The sequence below is a fragment of the Leucoraja erinacea genome, chromosome 11 (genome assembly GCF_028641065.1).
Source record: "Leucoraja erinacea ecotype New England chromosome 11, Leri_hhj_1, whole genome shotgun sequence".
NCBI classification, from domain to species: Eukaryota; Metazoa; Chordata; class Chondrichthyes; order Rajiformes; family Rajidae; genus Leucoraja; species Leucoraja erinaceus.
The window spans coordinates 35,882,592-35,889,994 of record NC_073387.1 but is presented as its reverse complement, the minus strand read 5'-3'; the positions used below and the strand labels follow the sequence as shown (position 1 = coordinate 35,889,994).

At 41.0% G+C, this 7,403-nt stretch overlaps 1 protein-coding gene across 1 annotated transcript in view; it reads left to right on the top strand.

Annotated features, from left to right (window-relative positions):
- Positions 1-2,899: 2,899 nt before the first annotated feature.
- Positions 2,900-7,403, top strand: part of LOC129701679 (E3 ubiquitin-protein ligase TRIM8-like) — a 55,796-nt gene continuing 51,292 nt past the window's right edge. The window contains exon 1 of the mRNA XM_055643024.1: positions 2,900-3,115. The gene's annotated coding sequence lies outside the window, so the exon portion shown is untranslated. The remainder of the gene's footprint in view (positions 3,116-7,403) is intronic.

Here is a 7,403-nt window from a genome sequence, read left to right as displayed (position 1 = left end):
CGGAGGCCCGATGTTCCTGGCCGTTCTCGCAGGGTGCTGTTGCCCCGGCGTTGGGAGAGTCCTCTCAGCGGCTGGGCCACCTGGAACGGCCGCTTCCTTCCCGGAGACCGCGGCTTCCGAAGCCGACAAGGCCGCGCCGGTTTGGAGCTCCCAGGCTCCCGATGTTGAAGTCGGCGTCGCCCGCTCCGCTCCGCAGACCAGCAGCCCAGAGGTGTTGAACTCGGCGGTCACAGCACACCGGAGCTCCAGCGCGTCGATCCAGCGCGGCGACCCAGGCAAGGCATCGCCCGCTCCGCTCCGTGATAGTGCTCCAGCGCTGTGCCACCACCGAAGCCGAGGTGCTGGGTGGTCACCGCCAGGAAACGGCGCTCCACGCCCGCTGGTAGGCCACGAGGACGGGTCGACGGGGCAGCCCGGAGAAAAAGCTGCCTCACCGACCAGGTAGAGACCTAGAAATATAGTTACCCCCTTCCCCCCACATTAAAAAGTCTATTTCTCCCACAAACAAAACACAGGACTCACTAGAACTACAAAAAAAAAAGTGAATTAAACGGACGGCTGCTGGTTAGCAGCCGTTCCCCAAGATGGCTTCTCCTGCTTGACCAAAACCAAATAAAATTAGATTATACAGTCTGCTTCCAACAGTGCCAAGGATTACTGGAAATAGCTCATCAAGGCCTGAAGCTTAAAATAAATCAACAGATGAATGGGTCAGCAGGCACATTATATTCAGATACTGCTCTTTATGGAGCCACATGTTAGCAACAGAAAGGAAATATTATTACACTCAAAATATGAAAACATTTTTACAGCACACACAATCAATCTAATCATGTTTAAGACTATTTTTATGTGATGGCTTGTTCTCCTGTTATTTTTTACTTGCGCTATTTTCTCTCAAGACCCAGCCTAGTCACCTTCATGTTTTTTTTAAGAGACTTTACTCTTTTAAAATATATAGATCAAGTCTGAAGAAGGGTCTTGACCCGAAACGTCACCCATTCCTCTTATTCAGAGATGCTGCTTGTCCTGCTGAGTTACTCCAGCATTTTGTGTCTATCTCCAGCTAAAGGGCCTGTCCCACATCAACGACCTCTGTCGCATTTGCACTTGACTCATACTTGCAGCATGGTCGGCACAAGTGCGTAGGAGGTCGTAAGTAGGTCGTAGCAGGTCGTGATGCTAGTCGTAGGTACTAGTGGCATCAAGTAGGTCTGGGCGATTTTCTAGCATGATGAAAAATGTCCACGAGTAAAAAAGGCTGAGACTTAGGTCGAGAAACTGGGACAGGCCCTTAAGGCTCGTGTTTTCATACATGAAGGATTGTTCTCTGGTCTTTCATCATTTTATGGAAGTTATCACCATCCAATTCAAAGCTCATCATTAAAATCAGTGTCTCCCATTTGCTAATGATTATTTGCACTGTGAGTTTTGTTTTCAAAATTTATTGAAAATATTGACATTAGCGCACAGATAGATATAGATATAGATATGCCATTTATTGTCACTATACATGTACAATGAGATTAAAAGCTGCTCGTACTCAGTGCATACATATAATTTAGTACAAAAAACAAGAAACAGAAAACAAAACAAAAGGGGGGGGGATAGGTGCACAATTCTGCGGCGCTATATACATATCTAGAAAGGCAAAATGGTGAAGGATGAATAGGTAGTATTCTTAGGCAGATGTTTAAAGATTATATTAAATATTAAAAATGTTTTTAAAAAATATTAAAAATTACAGTTACAATACACATTACAGTTCCAAATATCAGTACGTGGATAGAATAGATGGAAGCCCGGGTGTTGGGCTGTGAAGTCAGTGCATGTGTGAATTAAGAGTAGTTATGACTTTCGGAAAACAACTATTCCTGAGTCTATTTGTCCTAGATTTGATGCACCTATAGCACCTTCCAGAGGGCAGCAGGTCGAACAGTCCAAACGCAGGATGGGAGCTGTCCTTGATGATATTCTTTGCCCTGCTAAGGCAGCGGGAGGTGTAAATATCCATCAGGGAGGGGAGAGGGCAACCAATGATCTTCTGTGCTGTCCTAGTTACCCTCTGAAGCCTCTCCCTGTCTGCCATGGTGCAGCTGCCGTACCATGCTGTAATGCAGTATGTCAGCAGGCTCTCGATGGACGAGCGGTAGAAGGTCAGCAGCAGGTTAGAGTCCAGGTTGTGCTTCCTGAGAACCCTCAGGAAGTGCAGCCGCTGCTGAGCCTTCTTGATGACCGCTGTCGTGTTGTCTGTCCAGGAGATATCAGCAGAGATAAGGACGCCGAGAAACCGGAAGGTGTTGACCCTCTCCACACACTCGCCGTTGATATGTAGGGGGACTAAGTCGGTGCTGTACCTCCTGAAGTCGACAATGAGCTCTTTTGTTTTCCTGGTGTTCAGAGCCAGATTGTTTTCTGAGCACCAGGTTAAATGGTTTAACAGTTACTTGAGAAGCATTCACTGTCATTCTTATAGCTTTGTCAAGGTTGGCTATTCTTTCTATTCCTTACTGCTGAGAAAATGTGGTTCTAAGTAAGGTACAACTGTTAATATCCGCAGTGTTTTCTGCGATTTTGTTAACTGCGGGGAAAGAGGGTTGGGGGGGGGGTGATCTTTTCTTTATCTTTTTGGAAAAGGAAACAGTGCAGATATGAGAGGGATTGTCAGAATAGCATAGAAAGTACCTAGATATTTGGAAGGATGTGTGAATTGTTGGTTATTCATGTTGTCACAATGTGACACAGCTAAATAGTGATGTCATTACACGGCTTCTAATAGTGTGTGACCTCATAATGTCCACTTGTTCACAAGGCAGAACTTGATTGGCTGAGGGGAGATCTACATAAAGCTACTGCAAGGGTCACTATTTTTAAAGAGGACATTTAAATTTGAAGTTATTTAGTGAATAGCTATTCTCCTGCAAGGTTACCACAGTAAACCCAATGTGATTTAATTTTGCACAAGCTTGTGCAATAACTATCATTTGATCTTATGACATCATAAGTATCATATTATGATACAATTAAATAGTTTGTAGGTCACTTAGGTCTCGTTCATTGCTACCGATTATGAGAATCAATGACACACTGTCTCGTAATATTTAACACAAATTCGGTGAGTTATCTCATTTCTAATGTTCTTACTGTGCATTACTTATGTGTTTTCAGTTACATAACATCAGAATAAAATGTTATTGTGACAGAGAAATGCTGATATTTTTCTGTGGGAGCAATGCTTATGCCAAATTCCTAAATAATCTAGGTCAAATGCAGTTCAGAGCATCCACTATTCTTTGCCATCAGTGGATCTTAATGTCAATAACAAATTGAATTGGTGATAACCTTCCGCAAAGATTAATCATCCCTTAAAAATCTACACTCAAAATGTATATGCCTGGAATCTAAATCCTTTTATTATCCACATAGGCTTTCAGATTTATTGGGATTACAAAGGCACATAGAAACCTAGCACAGGATTAGGCCCTTCGGTCCATTATGTCTGCACCAACCATGATGCCAAATTAAACTAATTCCTTCTGTCTACACATGGTCTGTATCCTGCTTTTCCCCACCTGTTCATATGTCTGTCTCAATGCCCTTTAAACATTGCTATTGTATCAGCTTCCATTACCACCCATCCCAGCGCATTCCAGGAGCCTATTGTCTTTGGTGTAAAAAAGATTTGACTTGCAAATCTCCTTTAACCTTACCCACTCTCACATTTCACATTTCCAGCATTTTAAAATTGTCTTCCTTGTGCAAAACAACCCCCTATTACGTTTCCCATAACTGTATCAGATATTTATATATTTCTATCAGTAATATTGACAGGTTTTCACATTAGATCCATCATCTTATATCTACTGTTTTGGGATGGCTATGTTTTTATTAGCATAGTAAAATATTATAGGAAGTTTTTTTTCAAGGGTCTTCTGTAAGTGAACAGCAGAGCTGCACCAGAAGCAAATTGTTTACAGTATTCAGCAGGACAGACAATGTCTTCGAAAGAGAGAAACGTTCCTTTTGTTTTATCCACCTCTCCCTGCCCCTGCAACTTAAAACATCCTTGTTTTGCAGTTTTCCCGTTTCAATGAAGAAACAATACTATTCTCTAAGTGATGGCCAGTGGCAAATTCTTCAATTGAGATGTCTACATTTAGATATAACGGTGGCATTTAAAACACATTGTTTATATTCATAACATATATTAAGTTACTTATCTTAAGCAATTGTTAACATTAGAACTGAAATGTCACCAAATTTAAATGAAAGAATTAGCTATTTATTATCATCAAATTTTTGAAACTACTATCACAATGTAATAATCTAAAATCGTATTTAGAACCTCCTGCCAAAGCTTTGACAAACAATGATGAGAAAAGTTCAAGAGATTGTGTTTAAAAACTATTTTACTTATTTACATTATTTTACTGAAGTCGGGGTTGGGGATTAGGAGATATCCTAAAAAAAACTTTCCTACGATGCAATTGTAGCTGTGAATGATCTAACTCTCTTACGCTTGTGAGAGTATATGTGCAATATGGTGGTTTATCTGGTTATGTGACTCACATCGAGGATATTATAGGCCAGTGAACCTCACGACAGTGGTAGGGAAGCAGTTGGAGAGGATTAATCTGGAGAGAATTGACTGCCATTTGGTAGAGAATGGGTTACTTATCGACTGTGAACATGGCTTTATATGCGGCATGTCTTACTATCTTGATCAAGCATTTTGAGGAAGTGACAAAGGTGATGGATGCGGGTGGATGTTGTCTATATGGATTTTAGCAAGGCATTTGATAAAGTCTCCCATGGAAGTCTGATGTAAGATACACTGGATTAGCGGTGACTTGGTCATATGGATTTACAACTGGCCTACTGGAGGGGCACGGTGGAGCAGCTGTAGAGTTACTGCCTGACAGTGCCAGGAATCCAGGTTTGATTCTGACAACGGGTACTTGTCTGTACGGATTTTGTACGTTCTCCCCGTGAACAGCATGGGTTTTTTCCAGGACCTCCGACTTCCTCCCACACTCCAAAGACGTACAGGTTTATAAGTTAATTGGCTTAGTATAATTGTAATTTGTCCCTAGTGTGTGTAGGATGGTCTAAGTGTGTGGGGATCGCTGGTTGGTGTGACTCAGTGGACCTGTTTCTGTGCTAGAGATCTGTGATTAATGGAGTTCTGGAGGAATCTGTGCTGCAACCTGTGTTGTTTTGTGACATATATATATATATATATATATAAATGACTTGGATGTAAATGTGGATGGGTTGGTTGGTAAATTTTCAGGGGACACCAAGATTTCTGGAGCGCCAGATTGCGAGGAAGGATGTCAAAGTGTACGGTGAAATACACATCAACTGGAGAAATAGGCGGAGAAATGGCAGATGGAGTTTAATCTCAGCAAGCGTGAATGTTGTACTTTAGGAGGTTGAACCTAAGGTGAAAATATGTGATTAATGACATAACCCTTAACAGCAGTGATGTACAGAGAGATCTTGGGGTCTAAATCCATAGCTCCCTTCAAGTGGCAGCACATGTGGATATAGTAAGGAAGGCATATGGTATGCTTGCCTTCATTGATCGAAGCATTGAAGTATAAGTCAGGAAGTCATGGTTTATGGGACTTTGTTAATGCAGCATTGGAGTATTGTGAGCAGCTCTGGTAACCCCAATACAGGAAGGAGGTGGAGGCTTTGGAAAGGGTGCAAACAAGGCTTACAAGAATGATGCCAGGATTAGAAGGTATTGTAAGGAGAGGTTGGACAGACCTGGATTATTTACTCTGGAATGCCAGAGTTTGAGGGGTGACCTGATAAAAAGTTTATAAAATTATGAGAGACATGGATGTGGTAGACAGTTAGAACCCTTTTCCCTCGGTGGAAATATACAAGAGGGCATTGCTTTAAGGTGAGAGGGGCAAACTCTAAAGGAGATGTGTGTAGGGCAAGCTTTTTCATAGAGGGTGGTATATGTCTGGAACATGCTGCTTGGGATGTCGATGAATTTGGCTTGGCATCATGTTCGGCACAGACATTATGGGCTGAAGTGCCTTTTCCTGTATTGTACTGTTCTATGATCTATCTTCTAAGTGTGTAACAATAATATCTTCTTGTAATTTTAGTTCGGTCTACGAGTCTTTCACGCAAATGTACTAATCCTTTCAAATGAGAATTCAAAAACCATCAGATGAAAAGATTTAAAATGGATCATTAATCTATTTTATTTCGCAGAAAATAAATAGAATAGGGACAAATTAAAAAAATCGCCATGGCTGTACTATTTGCATTCATTTTTTGTCAACATTCTACATTTAATTGCATCAAAAATCAATTATATCGTGATTTTCTTTTCTCACGTTAGCATATTCTGGATGTGAGATATAATCACTAGCCACATATCACATATTTTTAAATGAGACATCTTTAAAAGGTTGCAACTTACTCAGGATCATTACATTGATTACCTTGTGATTTTATGCAACATAATAAATTAAGACAAAATGAACATCCTTCAGATTTAGTATAGCTAGACACTAAATTATGAGAAAATGCAGCTTCTGAATCCAATCAATGCAATCCACCGAAGATCTGTTAATTTGTCATAGTAGTAATGTTAGTATGCCTGGTCTCATTCAAATTAATGTCAGTACTCGGGAGTTGATTATGGTGGACTCAGCAATGGATTTCTGTTGAAAATCATGGGCAGATTTGGGGTAATTTCTGTTGTTTGAATTTGCTGATTAACTGGTACTGACCTACATTGTGTAAATGTTACATCCTGTCTTGCTTTCCAATTTGGCAAAATAAGCATTGTTATCAGAGAACTTTTGAATGTTACTGAATTGTAAAGGGGCTGTCCCACTTGGGCGACCTAATTGGCGAGTTTAGAAGAGTTTAGGAGAGTTTGAAAAATATGTCATGTTGAAGACCTCCTTAGACTATGTAGAAGACCTCCTTTAACTATGTTGAAGAATAGCTTCAACTAGCTACGACTAGCTATGACTAACTTCTGAAAAAATTGGACACCAAATAGTGGAGAACGAAGCCGACCTCCCTTCGATCTCCCTTCGACTATGATGAAGAATATCTACGATTACCTTCAACTACCTTTGATTACCTTAGACGACCCTCGATTACCTGCAACTAACATACTGCTGACATACTACGACCTACTTTGACTAAACCTACCAGTAAAAAAAGTATCAATTTTTTCCATGGCAACTGTTGTTTACTCGTGGGCATTTTTCAACATTGAAAAATATGCCGCGATATAGCTGATGCCTCGAGTACACGGGGACTACTCTCGAGCATGAAGGAAAGTTACAAAGACCTCCTAGGACCTCGTCTCGACCATGCTGCGAGTATGAGTCGAGGGCAAACTCGCTAGAACTCGCGGA